Raw genomic sequence first — 16383 nt, 5'->3', positions numbered from 1 at the left:
AATATAAATGAGACTTCCAACACATTGTTGGTGGATGCCAAACCCTCTTTGCTGCATTTTTGTATTTTAATTTGTACATAATAATAATTGTCACTATCATAACATTTTAATGCCGCAACAAATACATGTTCATGGCGCGTCATAAATATAAATATATCATTGATGGAGTAGAGAGAAAATAGGGATTTGCCGTTGCCGGGCTGCGTTTGAACAGGCTTGAGACTGCTTGAAGACGTCAGGGAGAGAATTCCAAACTGTAGCTGCTGCATAGGAAATCATTTTGGCTATTTTCTGGCAGATCTGATTGAAGGCTTTTGGATGGTATCCTAATTTATGATATGTTGAGCTAGATAAAAGCAATTCCATTCTGACATTGATATGACATATATAGGATTGTGTACAGGTAGCCAATGTTGGGCAGCAGTGCTCTAAATCTTCGTCAGTGCCGAATAGGAGACTATCTTGACATAACAAGGCTTCGAACTATTGTGGTGGAGTGTCTCTGATTTTTATCTGATGGCGAATGTTTCAAATAGAAAGGAAATGAAAATAGCAGACTCTGCAGATGCTATCAATCTGTGACGTCATTGACGGGTCCGGCTCTAAATACACCCAAAGATCCTTGACAACCAACTGAATGACAGCATGTGATGAATCTCAGGCTCGACAATGCGGACCGAGTGAAGCGTGAAACATCAACCAATCAGTCGTATACGATACCTTCTTCATCTGGTTTCATCACTTTGTGAACATCGTCACGATATGTCTGAAATATTGCCGATGTGACATAAAACATAAACTCACTCACTCACTTTGTGAACATCATCCCGAAAGGATTGAAAATTGAAATGTTTCTCCGTGTTTGAGACGCACTCGGTAGATCCCGATGTTCTAATCATATATATTTATGCATCGTTACCTTCGTATAAGAGAACCAAAGCTTTGGCCCACGCTGTATATTCCAAATTGATCTTACAAACAACTCTTAACCAAGTTCAGTTCCATCCGTCATCGTCAACAATGTTTTTTTTCAGAGCATTTATGGAAGTAAAGTAATTATATAATGTCAGAACTAGTGTATCAATTACGTACACGATCAAATGGATTTTTTTTTTTTTTTACGGTACTGTTTGTCTTGAAACATCACGCAATGCATTGAAAAAAAAGTGGTTCTAAACACATGTTATGTCCTACTGACAGTGCACTTCCGGAGGACTGAACCCCAACATTAGTAAAACGACATACATCTACGTTCAGGTCTGCACATTAGCTTTTGTGACACCGTTCTATTTATCATCAAAGTGGAAAATGTGAAAAAATGTACAATATAACGATTTGTATGACACTCTGTAGTACAGGATAAAAATTAAATAATCCGGTCGAGATAAAAAAAAAGGTATATAAAACAGATTACTAAATTTCAAAACAAAAGACAAATTTGCAGAAGGATACTGGCCCCGAAGAGAGTCAAGTAAATTATCTGCCGAATGGTCTACAAGACAAGCGGTTTATATATTTTAAGAAAATGGACATAAATACAGAAATTAGGTAACCTGTGCTCAAATCTGTTTGTCATCTTTACCGCAGTTCAAATTCGAAAAGGAACCGCGGTACCTTCCCAAACTTTTACGTTCTTTACGTTACTACCTTGGTACCGCGGTACAACTGCTGAATTAACGTGGTATGTGTGCGACATTTCCGTATCGTGCCAGTTATGAGTACTTATGAGTAGTGCAGGTCAATGACAGTCATGCCAGACGTTTATATGGCGGCATGAACTTACATTAAGTTGCAAGGTCTCAAAGTTATATGTGGTTGTTCCGTCGCATACGAGTTTGATGGTATAAAAAATAAAAGCATCTTGGGTTTAAAAACTAAGCTTATGGATTTGTTATGGTTTTATTTCCTCAATCCTCGTTTGTTTCAACCGAAGACCTCTTTTAACTGGTAAAGCACTATGTTATATGACCACGTGGGGACACAGGTGACCCAATAGTAAATCCACTGTGCAGCGTTGCCAGAGATCCGGGATCGTGGGATCGAATCCCGGGGTGTCCTGATTATATTTTTTGGTGTATCATCACCATACCAAGGTTCATCAAACTGCTTTGACCCATATCAATCTGACACGCCGTGATAAAACTGAATACTGTTTAAATCGGCATTAAACCAAACCCATTCACTCACTCACTCACTCTTACCGTGTAAGAAGTTGCGAATGTTTGAACACATTATATATCATGTTATTGAAATTATAGTGACACAAATTATATAGTTTCGCAGTTTTATTAGTTCAAAATTAATATAATAAGTCTTATCATGCCACGTTGACAGATCACGATCCTATCCATATTTGTAAACATTCATATACAATCTTGGCTATTCTTAACAATCGATTTCCTATTTTGGTAGGCATGTCAATATAGCACTAACAATGTTAAAAGGTTGTGTTATTACTTATATACAAGGGCTATTCTTGGCAATCCATTACCTATTTCGGTAGTCACGTCAACATAGCATTAACAATATATCAACACGTTATTACCTAGAAACAATGGTTATTACTATGAGTGAGTGAGTATGGTTTTACGCCGTTTTTAGCAATATTCCAGCATTATCACGGCGGGGGACACCAGAAATGGGCTTCACATAGTTATTACTATGAATCGATTACCTAATTTGGTAGTTGTGTTTATAAGAACACTGACCATATAACTTTACCAATTTTTATTTATGTCCAATGGATATGACGATGAACCCCACATTATTTTTTAGTCATGCTAACATAGCACTAACCACCTGAGCATTTTTTGTTTTATTTATTATATGTAGTTATCATGAGTATGTGACATGTGTACAATAACACACACGTAAGTTAACCTCGCTAAGCTGCTGGGATCATTAAGCTTTACGATACAGCGAGCGATTTTGCTCGTCAGGCTCAGCAGGCAGAAAATCCCCTTTATGACGGTAGACTACCAACCGAAGATCAGCCATCGCCTCCAGCAAGTCTAGGGTAGACAACAAAACATCTGAAATATATATCCAACCATGCGTAATAGTGCTGCCACTTTAATAAGCTTAACTTCTTTAAAACCAGCCTAAAAACATTACTCTGTCCGTTGTAGTTCCTGGGAAAAGTTCATGACATTTAGGCATACTTAAAAATGTAAAGAGTGTATGGTTTTTACTTCTTTATTTTTTAAGGTGCAAACATCATTTATAAAATAGTTATGTTTGTTGCTGTTAAAGTAGATCTATTGAATTATAAGATGATTGCATATATTTGATATATAGTCTCTGACAAATTCCACAGGTCAGCACAATGTACAATGTGCAATCACGAGCCCTATGTCAGCCTGGTGCCCTAGTCTGTGGTTATATATTTTGAATGATCTTTACTTTGGCAGTTTGGTAAAGATAAACTACCCCAGACCTACAGGAAAGACATATTTAGTCTCCCAATTATTGTATTGTTATAGACAAGATATGCGATGAATGACCAATATGGGAACTATTTCAGGAATAATAATATCCTGTCTGGATACAAGAAATAGTTAGACCAGATAGACTTTGGGCCTGGGATGGTGATTGATTGACTGCCCGAATAAGAAGATATCTTCACGGAAATAATGACTTTTGCATAGAACCTTGGTTTGTGGTTTTCTGAGATGTTGGAAAATAACGAGTTTCAGACAAAAGGTTTCACAATTAGTTTATTTAAGTCATTAATTATTTTCATGACCAGAGGTGAAGTTGTTCGAGTTAATAACATAACTTTTAAAATAACTCTTTATGTGCACATGCAAGTACCGATGAATAAAAAACATTGTAGCTCAGGGTCCTGTTAACACTATGAGATGATGGAGCTTGGCATCCTCCCTATATTTCTGGTCCATCTCTATGACTGGACGGGAGACAACGAGTCCACATACCTATCCACATTTAACAATATGTGACAAAACGTCACTTACTATATGGTAGAATGTATATAATGACAACATCGTGCACACTCTGAAACATATGGGGTACACAAATATCGTCGCAGAAGTCAGTACATTTTATCATATGTCGTAGCTGCCTTCCAATTAAAGGGTCGATATGCTGTACTAAATCGAGAACGAAAATAGCAATTGTCAATATTTGAGTTAATAATTTGAGTCTGCTGCAATAATTGCGTGTTACCGTGCTTCGTTTCCGGTCTGTATGTCTCTCATGTAAATGCTCTGGAAGCACACGTCTGGTGATTTGATGTAGCCATTAGGCAACTGTCTGATTATCTTTGCCAACGGATGTATGGCAACAAAAATAACGGAAGCACATAAGCTGACGCCCTGGGATAATTATGTATTATCGAGTTGGTGCGCGAGCCTTTGTAAAACTATCAATTTCTGAAGGACAACTTCGCGGAGTTCAGTCAGAACCGGACAATCCAGTGATTGATATTATCAGCGACAATCGACGCCATCGGGATACGATGACCAAACCAATACACCGCGCCTGACCATCCGATCCTTTCAGACACCTTATATGGTAAGTTCATGGGAACCAATTCTTATCACAGTACATTACTAAGGACGTGCATTTAAAAAGACAGGTTGGTTGTACGTGTAGCTAAGTATGAAATAGCTGAAAGGATATTCTTCAAAATCAAATTTCATTACATTTGTCCACATTACCTCTCGTAATTGCATGAAAATATGGATCAGTTGGTCGTGGTTCGAATCCAGTATTCGCCCCATTATGATCCTTGGTCACCAATTGGGGCTTTCCTTCCGAATAACATGCAGCTGACATGCGGTGATATAAATACTGCTGAAAGTGGCGTCAAACCACTCTCACTGACTCAAATGTGGAAAAGATTATTGCAATTATCAATGCAATCAACAAGTACGGTTACCATCATTAACACATGAGATACTGCACCAAATACTAGCATCATGACCAAGTTTACGTTTATATGTAGGGCTAATATATACCAATTGAAGCTTATTATGTTTGTGGACTTAAGACCAGTCAGTATTTCTGATTGTATGTTGAGTGGATTGAAATGTCAATTACAGTCTCCATTTCGAAAGATCAGTGTCATCAATGTCTCCACGTCTCATGAAATCAAACAACATGGTTCTGTTGTTATCTCTCATGTTGCTATTTTGAAGGCACCTTCAGACGGAACCGTACGCCTGATATAGCAAATGGGCCACAGGGTATAGATATGAGTCCCCTGGCTAGTGTAGGCACATCCGTTATTTTTGTGAGAACCTTGTAAGGTTGAAACAGGCAGTGAAAATCAATCACCACAGTGACTTAACGTTTCCAAGTAGAGCTTCCACGGGAGACATACATGGTGGTTTAGATTAGTTCTTCATTACTTTGATTGACATTGTATACACATAGAAAAGGAAACGGCGAATATGTATGGTCACACGTCTGGTTTGGTGGTATTCCATCTATATCACGACGGTGGACACCAAAACTGTACATTGTACCGATATGGGAAATATTAACATTGCGCGACAACACGGCATGCATAAATCTTATATCGCCTGCTCTCTTGCAACGAGAAGGGATTAACGACGCTTTGAACATTATTCATATCACAGCATGTCAGCTTAATGTGGGAGAAAAGCTCAAATATGTGACCAGGTATTATGATAAGGCGAATCCAGCACCAAAACCAACTGATCCATATTCTCATGTTATTAAGACAGGTAATGCGGACATAAAAGTGTACCAGACGGGGAAATGAAACATTCACCTAACATTTGATGAAATTTGAAATACGTTCTTCAAAAAAAAGAAACGCACAGGTAGTATGTTGTTCATTGAACCTGACTGCACAAAACATCCGGTATATAAATTGGATATGTGTTATTTGAAAATGTTGGTGGCTTGATATTCGACAAACGGTCAAAACGCAGCCATTGTCGATTAGCAATGTCTTGAACGGCATTGTTTTCACACTTGTTCAAAAATGTCATGGAGCAAAACAGTAAAGCAAAATGCATGTGAAAGTTATAAAATTTGTAATTCGTGGTAATAGCTATAAAAAGGCAAGCATAAGCTAATAATTTGTCATTCAATTGTCAACATTTTTCAAGTTCGAAAATGCCGAGACTCAGCGCGGCCGATCGGAACATCGCCGACGAGTTTGGTTTAGCGATGAATCAGGATTTCTTCTTCACCGGTGAGATGGAAGACAACGTGATTATCGTCGTCGAAATGAGCGTTTTACCCCACATTGTTTACATGAAGTCAACAATTTCGGTGGCGGTAGTGTCATGGTGTTGGGGGTCATATCCTACACTACGAGATCTGACTTGGTTGTGGTTTAAGGAAATTTGACAGCTACATGAATCAAATTCTTCAAGCCCACCTCCTTCCAATCATTGACCGCCAGAGGGTGCTGTTTCAACAAGACAACGCTCCACCGCACACAGCTCTTGTCACGGTAGACAACCTCCATAATGCCAACATCAACGACTTGCCCTGGCCGTCGAGATCTCCAGATATCAACACAAGCGAACACCTCTGGGATGAACTCGATCGACGTGTACGTCGACGTCAGAACACGCCGCAGACACTCCCACAACTTACCAACGCGTTACAAGCAGAATGGCCCAGAATTTCCCAGGACAGAATTCGTACACTTATCCAGGCAGTGCCGTGGAGATGCAGAGGCGGCCACACGAGATACTGAATTCAGGCAACCTTGTGGACATATGTGACATGACAATGAACTTTTTTCAATGCCTTTGTACAACGACAACATGTGACTATCAAGCTCCAAAATTTCATATTTTTGTTGTCTATGATATTGAATTAAATATATCGACTTTATTAGGTACAATAAATTTACTAAAAATCTACCTGTGCCTTTCTTTTTCTTTTCTTTTCTTTTTTTTGGGGGGTGGGGGTGTGGGGTGTGAGGGGGTGTATGTCACCACACCTACAAGTACAACGAAGATAATGTTCTCCTACTTGTACTGCACATCCAATTTAATGCCACTTAATAGAAACATCACCAGCTAAGTACATAACCCTCAATAAATCAGACTTCTTTGGTGTTCTTCAATGCAGCAGTGAAAAACAGAAACTGAGACCAATGATGTACACTTGTAGTTTAAAGTATTTCAATCTTAGGCCATGCGTACATTACACGTGCTTGACAAAATCGAACCGGGTCATCGGTGTAATAATCAAACACTGTGACAACCTGCCAGCCCCACCACATGCAAAAATTGTGCCTTTCTGCAACGTCTCTAGTTTATATCCGAATTTTCGATAAAATGGACGCGATAATACCACATCTGCAACTAATTGCATTTTCTATTTCAGTAGCCGTAGTACAATCAGAATCAGAGGAGAACAATTATTCCTCAATAAGTACGAGGACCAATTTGACCAAAATAGGCCCTAACGGTATAGCACGCGGGTTTCATATTCCCTCAGCAACATCATACATCAAAAACACGTGGGAAGCCATACTTTTTAGGGGAATACAATACGCTCATGTGTCATAGATTATAGAAAAGTGGTCAATTTTGAAACTGTGGTATTTTTTTAATAGAGAAATATTCCCCAAGTTCCTCTGATTATATTAATTCTTGTGAAACAATTTCCAGCTTTTAGCTTTCGGTCAGAAATAGTGTATTTTACATGAAAATTACGGTGGTTTAAACTTGCTGTAAATACATCATACATTCTGGATCTTTCTTGGTTCATTCAATATTGAACTCGTATTACCAACAAAAAAGAAACAGTTTTCCTAATAAAAAATGGTAAAACCAGAATCTTTTTATAAGAAGCTATGGTACTCTTTGCATACGAAAAACTCTCTTCAACATCGTGTAATCCGTGCAATATACCATGTTTGAGATGACCATATGAAACATGACCATATTTGTTAGGTTGGCAATCAACGTCAATGTAGTGTATCAAACTAAGAATCAATCAAACCTTTAAAAAAAAATACATATCTCTTTGATAAGTTTGATATCATTTTCATAAATCTGAAAATCTTACGTATTGGAGCTATTGCAGTTCTCCGTAGATAATAATTCTGACACTGACTCAATGTTAGCACTATTATAATATTCCTCATATTTTCAGATAAGATATTTTGTCTGTGAGGACAAGGAGGGCAGGCCGAAAACAGGCGAGGCTTGACAGTGACCGTGGACCGCAGACAACTGAGCAGGCCGCCGCCGCACATATCCAGTGCCAGCCGTCCACTCCCGTCCAAGATGGCGCCATATCCGGTTAGGTTATTCGTTACATAATTCAATTGCTCCTCCTGAAACCCTAGGTATGTCTCACCCTCAGTCCCATCTTACAACCCTCAGAACGTTTCTATATCCTTCGAAACCAGTCGCTCTTTCGTCCCGGGCTCGTCAAACGACACGTCCAATGCAATGCAGCACATGTATGTTACGCTCCCCGTCCATGCATATGGCGACATCCACACATCACACTGTCTCCGATATCAGCCAAAGGTGTATTCCACTAGCTGGGGAGAATTTGGGGGATAATGTCCCACAGCATATTAAAGAAAAGATTTGGAATCATGAGTATGTGGATATAGCCTTAGTGTTCAAAACAACTAAGTGGTCATCATATTCTGATAGCGGTTTAGTAGGTGTAGTTGGCCTTAATAACAGAGGGAATCTGGAGATAGTAAACCACCAGCAGTCCAAGATGTCGAAGAGTGGATATCAGCCTTCTTGGTTTTTACCGGCATTTATATTGAGAAATTTCCTTCTAGAGCTCAACAGTTGTTGAAGTACATTGATAGCATTCACAGCATATCACAGGATAAAGGGGGATGGCTGGAAACACTATGAAACACTGAGTTTGTCGCATTACCCACTGACGCCTTGGTCTAAAATTAACCAGGAATTATAGTTATTATTCATGACGCCACAACCGTACAACCCATGTATGCCATATGAGCGGCATTCACCTTACAAACCAAAGTCTTCTGCAATATTGCACACACCGGCATTTGGCAAACGTCAAACCGGTACATGCTTTGACTTAAATCGTACACAGTGGAAACGTCGATTTTGCACGTATGATCATAATTGAACACTTTGCAGCAAGCCTCATCCAGCTAAGGTTTGCAAGTCACAATTGTCACAGCAAGCAAAAAAAAAAAAAAACCAAAATTGATTGAACCAGTAACTATCCAAGATAAAGTGACTTCTCCAATAAATTTGCAAGTGTTAAAGTCCTATTTATCAGATTATCCTAAGTATAAGGAGGCATCCTACCAGTGGCAAGGTTTTAATGCTGGATTTAGCAAAGGATATACTGGAGTTGACACACCTTGTCCTGCAAAAAAACTAAAATCTGCTTACCAATATCCATAACTTGTTCAACAGAAAGTAGACAAAGAGATAAGTTTAGGCAGGATGGCAACACCCTTAAAACCCCATTGCACGAATTTAGAATATCTCGCATAGGACTGGTTCCAAAAAAATCCTTGGCGAGTTCAGACTTATTCACCACTCATCACACCCAGAAGGTTCATCCATAAATGACAATGTTGCTTCTGTCACATACACCCGCTTTGATGATGCGATCGCCTTGGTACAGGATTTAGGCTATATAAGGAAAAGAACATTTTAATTTGCTTGGTTTTCAATTTCAAGGTTGTTATTACTTTGATATGTGCCTTCCAATGGGCTGTAAAATCAGTTGTTCAGTATTTGATAAGTTTTCAACATTTTTGCAATGGGCCACACAACGCACACACCCAAAACAGAGGTTATGCATTACCTAGATGATTTTCTCTTTGGGGGATCAGTGTCAACGAAGTCTTGAAGTACCAATAGCAGCGGAAAGGACCGTACTATCATGCCTTGCCTCACATTTCTGGGAATAGAAACAGACACAGATTCAATGGAAGCAAGAGTCCCTGCTGTGAAAATCATACAATGTCAAGCAAGCAATACCAGATTTACTTCAGCAAAACAAAGTCCTACTTAAACAAATACAATCACGACTGAAATATATCTGCAGGGTCAAACCAATGGGCCATCCTTTCTCTCGCTGGCTAATTGAATTGACTCGACATGCAAAATATCCCAATCATCATATTCGCTTGACGCAAGGAGTCAAAATGATTTACAAGTATGGCAGGAATTCCTGCATCTGCACAATGGAGTCTCATTGTTTCCGGATAAAGAATGGCCATCAAATACAGAGCTCCACATTTATACGGATAGCACTGGAGGTGAGGGGAGAGGTTTCAGCCTATATTTTGGGTATCTGTGGTCCTATGGTGCTTGGCCATTCGAGTGAGAAAAGCTGGTTTTACAGAGGACATAACATTTTTGGAGTTCTTTCCAATTCTGGTAGCAGTACAGCTGTGGGCAGATCAGCTTGTTAACAAGAAAATTATGTTTCATTCAGACAACCAATCAGTTGTGACGATTCTAAACAAATTGACATCTAAGTCCGCACGTGTGATGGAACTCTCCTTTTCAAGGCTATGTTCTCGCTGGCTTTCTTCACATTTCTACGGATGGGTGAACTCATTTCCGTAAACTTGGTTGCGGGTCACGGTTTACTTTTAATGGATATAAAGACACAAGCACAACAGTTGAGCTAAATATTAGGCACTCCAACACTGTTCAAACAGGCAGGCAAACGCAGGTCATAGTTGGATCTCATTCTGAATATGAAATTTCTATTCCTATTTGGCAATCTGACCACCCATCTCATGCACTGTTCATTCACATCAACCATTCTCCAGTTACCATTCTACAGTTTTCAGCTTTACTACTCAATGCCCTCAAGTTCAGTCAACTACCAGAGGCTGCATTTAAATCTCATTCCTACCGAATTGGGGCAGCAACAATGGCAGCCATGCACGGCATACGACAGAACACAATAAAGCTGTGGGGCAGATGAAAGTCAGATTCATTTAAGCGTTGTATCAGTCTCATTACTTCAATTTAAGTAGCAATGCAATATTATGTGCTAATACCTTTTCAAAGTTTTGAGATATTTGGATTGTGGGATCATGTTACATTTATTGGGCACACAAGAGTTTGTTCAAGTTCGGGTTTAGAAGAAACCTAGGTTTGGGCCCTGATTCTTCTTGCATTTCATGGCTGGGGAAGAGGGGACTTCATTGGCCTGAGTTGCTTCCATGTATCAAAGCAAAGTTCCATCACTACCATCCTCCAGGCACTATCCTACTACATGTTGGCTCAAATGACATTTTAGGCCTCAAGGGTAAAGAGATGTGTAATCTCGTGGATGCAGACATGGGTAAACCACATAAAATCCTGCCAAAAACTCGCATTATCTGGTCGGAAATGTTGCAGCGCAGGGGCTGGGATGGCGCTGACTCACCAGTGGCAATTGGTGGAAAACTAAAACGAGTAAACCGGTTCATGACTCGCAAAATCTGTCAAATGGGAGGTGCTAGAATCAAGCATCAGATCAAGGCAAAGGATGCATGCCTGTATTTTGATGATGACATTAATCTGTCTGAGACAGATTCTGCCTATTTTACCAATGCCATTCAGTAGGCTCTACAATAGCCAACTTCGGAACAATTTGTTGGCGGTGATCCCATACGGGATGTTGCTATGTGTTTATGGCTATGGTTTGGGGTTGGTCCAGAGGCATGCTGGAGGGGATGTTCCGACGGCTTGTTGGGTTTTTGCTTAATTTAGCACGGCGGCTTGCCCAGTGTTGGTCGATGCTTTGTCGATCGTCAAGGGCAGTGAGGGGAGTTGCTCATCGATGGTTACCCTCGTGGGTTATCTCCTCTGGGTTCTGAGCTGCTCAGGTGTGTCCTATTTTGGCGCTCAGATATTTTATTTGCTATGTTGCTTTGACGGCCTGTCGACAGGGACAGGGAGGGGAGTTGCTCATAGATGGTTACCCTCATGGGTGATCTTCCCTGGGTTTTGAGCTGCTCGGGTGTTTCATAATGGCGATAGGATAAAATTTGTGATAGGTATATCCCCCAGGGTACCGCCACCAATATTGAATAAACTGCGCCCATATTTTGCCACACACGTGTTCTGTTTTGTTTTCACGTTTGATATTTTAATTTTTAGTTTTCATGAATGGATGTCAAAATAGTTCTTGTGATAATGCAGTTCGTAGGTTCGAAAGTGGAATTTTGATAAGAACGATTGTTGGATTCAACATTGGATTATATCTGTTGTATATGTAAGGTATGATGGATGGGGTATAAGGTCGCGGGAGTTACTCGGAATCCCAACCTTGGTCGTACAGAGGCAATGGAAGCGTTGGAAAGTGTAGTCAAAATTGCTATGGCCTGCACAAAATGAGATAATCGATTTTGGTTTCTGTATTTCAATATGAGTACACCACCATGTTAACATTAATAAATGTTTATCATAAAAAAGATATACTGTATAGGGTTTCAAAACTGGCTATTCTGTATGGACATGTATATAAAGATGTTGATTTTTTATGACGAATTCATTGCATTTTTGCTTGCTACAGACGCTTACTAAATGGGGATCACGTTGTTACAATGAGTATATCGAGTGTAATAAAAACTACGGTTTGCAAAATGAATAGGAAATTGAAGAAAGATGGCGTTATAATGCTGTAGACAAATAGACTGATTTCGCAGCAGGTTTTATTAGACTGGCATCCTTCATTCATTTAGGACGGATAATCCGAAATCACTCCTCGAGCTATTGTTATTCAATCGCTTTCCCATTTCCATCACATTGCTTATAACTACTTTGTAAAATTAGCTGCTTCCTCAAGTCTATATGTAGCCAGTGTTGTCCTTGAATGCTGATGTCTTTTATAGGCTTGGATACTGTTTGAAATATCCATTCTCACATCTCCGGAAATATACACTTGTTTTGATCATCAAAATGTTCACCAGAACATATATTGTATTCATTGACCAGCCGTTCCAATCAGTTTGCTTTCTGTCGTTCATGAGTGTGTGTCTCAGTTACATTACATTTCTATTTGGTCATTTGCCAGTAAATGTAACAGAAGCGTACGGGCTCAGCTATGTTACACAGAAAGAAATATTTAAAAAAAGATTTAAACTTTGTACATCAAGGCTGCAGCTAATTGAACCGATGGGTCTGGGAGGACCGATGTTACACAGGAAGAAGGATGTTCCTAAACTGATTTAAACTTTGTACATCGAGGCTAGATCTAACTAAACAGATTAGTTCCTACAATAAAAAGAAGTTCACAAATATGACTTAAACTCTATACGGCCAGGCTTGGGCTAAATGAACAGATTAGTTCCTGAACAAAGAATCGATCATCTTCTGTCATTGTCAAGGGGGTTGTTTGAAATGTAACAACTTACGTCTAGTCGGCCTTACAAAAAACTTCATACAGCATTTATACAATGCTATAATGACGTGCAAGAACAGAAACACTGAAATTGACCTTTTACTGTAATTTCCAAAGGGACTTCAGACGGCATTTTTTACGGCGTAGAATGTTTCGCTGGAGTTATCATAAGGCAAACGGTATTAGTCAGAGCATAAAACGTCTATATACATGTAATCAAATTCCACTTTTCTGTTGTGCAGCGATGAAAGAAAACTTGAATCACCTCAACATCTTTTCCCGTCCTTAATGATAGTCTACGCTGCACCATTATCCATGAGTACCTAAGAGAAACCGAAGCGATAAATTATGTCTTGGCTGTAACGTTATCAGTTTAAAAGATTGTATCCCGGAAGTATCAATTACGAAAATAGGTCTTCTTGAACTTAAAAAGGTCACAACATGACATAATTTCGAATACACATTTTTATATTTTTTTTGAAATGATGTTGAATCCATCGTTGTGTCTTGTGTACTGTGTGATCAAAGGCTGAATTTTACCACGTGAATGTTGATACTTTAAAGTATATCATAACTGTTAGCTACTTGAGCTTGATCAATTTTGTTTTATATAATTGGATGTCATGATTATTTGGTAAATACTTCAGTTTCAGGTTTTGGGTGAGTGAGTTGGATTTTACGAAGCTTTGAACACGGTGTGTAGGCTTAATGTGAAAGGAAAGTCGCAAGCGTAGGCGTTTCTGTCAACTACCTATTTGATGAGTAAGTGAGTGACTATTGATGTACGCCGCTTTTAGCAATATTCCAGCAATGTCGCGGCGTTTAACCACCAGCCTATCCCACTGCTCAACCTATTTGATGAAACCAATGAGCTTGGGTATGGGGCTTATGAAACAGGCACTTACTTCTGACTTATCTTGGATTCGAACCATTACCAACGCAAAATTGCACAGTGAAGTTTGTTTTGTTTTCACCAGTTCAATATATCAGCAATATGTCAACACCCTGTCATCGTGTGAGCACCCTGTAGCAGAGACCAACTGAGTGAACGTGACCTTAATCTAAAATTCCCTGTGTATAAAACTATAGAAGTAATAATCAATAACTTTGTAGTATTCTTTCATACCTGGTCTTATATATGAGAGATAGACAGCTATTGTTGAAGATTTTACAAAATGCGCCTCTAGCTTTTCCTCCAAAAGACGACTGCAGTTGGATTAATATGATATTGTTTCCATAGACAAGATAAATATCTTTTGAAAGACAGGAATGAAGTTAAAGTTGGAAGTGTTGTAAAATGTGTTTGATATAACGTGTTTCTTTGGTAAAAAGAGAAATATGAATTAGAAATCAAATATACAAAATGATCATATTCGTACTGTTGTCAATGGTTTTCTATCATCGCCTATCTTTATTTGATGAAATTGGGTTCTGATAGTGTGCCTCGTAACTGCACTCTATGCCATAAACCTAATATTTATATACACATATGATCCAGTCCTATAATCCAATACTGCTCTTAGTTTATAGTCACAACTTAAAGAGACACAAGTACAAACGTTTTATACGCAAACATTGCCCTTAGGTTTGGAAATATCGAGTGTACAAGTCTTGTAATAACTTTACCGATATTTGAAAGATCATTTTGTAGATCCTCTAGGTTCATTGGTTGTTGATTGTTATAAGCAATTTGGCGTTGTTCATAACGTCATAACATCACGTCACCTAAACAATAGAATGGATTCTCTTTAGAGTTGTCATTTCATACATCATAATTAACTTATTTCATAATTTCCCTGCAATTTTCTGACTTTCTGCAGCGGCCCGGACGTGAATGAATGATGCATTCATCACTGCACACAATTGGTACAATGTGTGAAGCCCATTCCTGGTGTCCCCCGCCGTGATATTGCTAGAATATTGCTAAACGCGGCGTAAAACCATACTCACTCAATCAATCACTCACTGTGCATAAACAATCCATAATTCGTTGTAGTTTGTTGGTTGTTCTCTAAGTATTAATTCGTAATTATAGCATACCTATACAGGATATATATATATATGAATGGTGCTTCATTGTTCAGTTCGAAGACATCCTGCTCCTCACGTAATCGTGGTCATGTAGAAAAGTCGCCACATCCATCATTAACATTACGTGTCTTTCTCACGAAGCATATCAGCTAATCTCCTTCCAATGCTTATGGGTCACAGGTTGTTCGGAAGCTAATCTCATTCCAATGACTTACGTAATTAAATCGATGTTATAACATTCCATATCGCACTATTATTGCATCAGTATATTAATGGTAATGGCGCCTTTATTTGATGACTTTGGGGTGCCATGAAGCTTATGGATGTAAGATAGGTTGTCTTGTACAAGAAGGAACATAGCTTATGATTAATATTCCTTCAATCGTTTCTGAACGTAATGGTCACAGTGGCTTATTGGCATTATGTTAGGAACGGTTTGTCTCTTTGATGAAATAAATGTAAACACCGTTTCACATACCTAGATATAAAAACGCACGTTCATTTTGAATATTTTCTATTTGATGGGTGTTAAATATTTATGGACTATGTCCATAAAGATAAATAAAAATAGGTGCATAGGTGACGCAGATATATCTGACAATGCTTAATGTGTCACCTACGCACCTCAGACATCTCAAGTATATTCGGAATTTCAGACACCTCAGGTATTTCAGGCATCTCATCACAGATATTTCAGACATCTCAAGCTCCTCAGGAACATCAGGCATCTCATCTCAGATATTTCAGACATCTCAAGCTCCTCGGGAACATCAGGCATCTCATCTCGGGTATTTCAGACATCTCAAGCTTCTCGGGAACCTCAGGCATCTCATCTCAGGTATCTCAGGCATCTCAAGCTCCTCGGAAACATCACGCATCTCATCTCAGATATTTTGAGACATTTCAAGCTCCTCGAGAACCTCAGGCATCTCATCTCAGTCATTTCAGGCATCTCAAGCTCCTCGGGAACATCAGGCATCTCATCTCGGGTATTTCAGGCATCTCAAGCTCCTCGGGAACATCAGGCAT

The sequence above is a fragment of the Haliotis cracherodii genome, unplaced genomic scaffold (genome assembly GCF_022045235.1).
Source record: "Haliotis cracherodii isolate W230 unplaced genomic scaffold, xgHalCrac1.p SCAF_4, whole genome shotgun sequence".
NCBI lineage: Eukaryota > Metazoa > Mollusca > Gastropoda > Lepetellida > Haliotidae > Haliotis > Haliotis cracherodii.
This window is presented reverse-complemented; position numbering follows the sequence as displayed.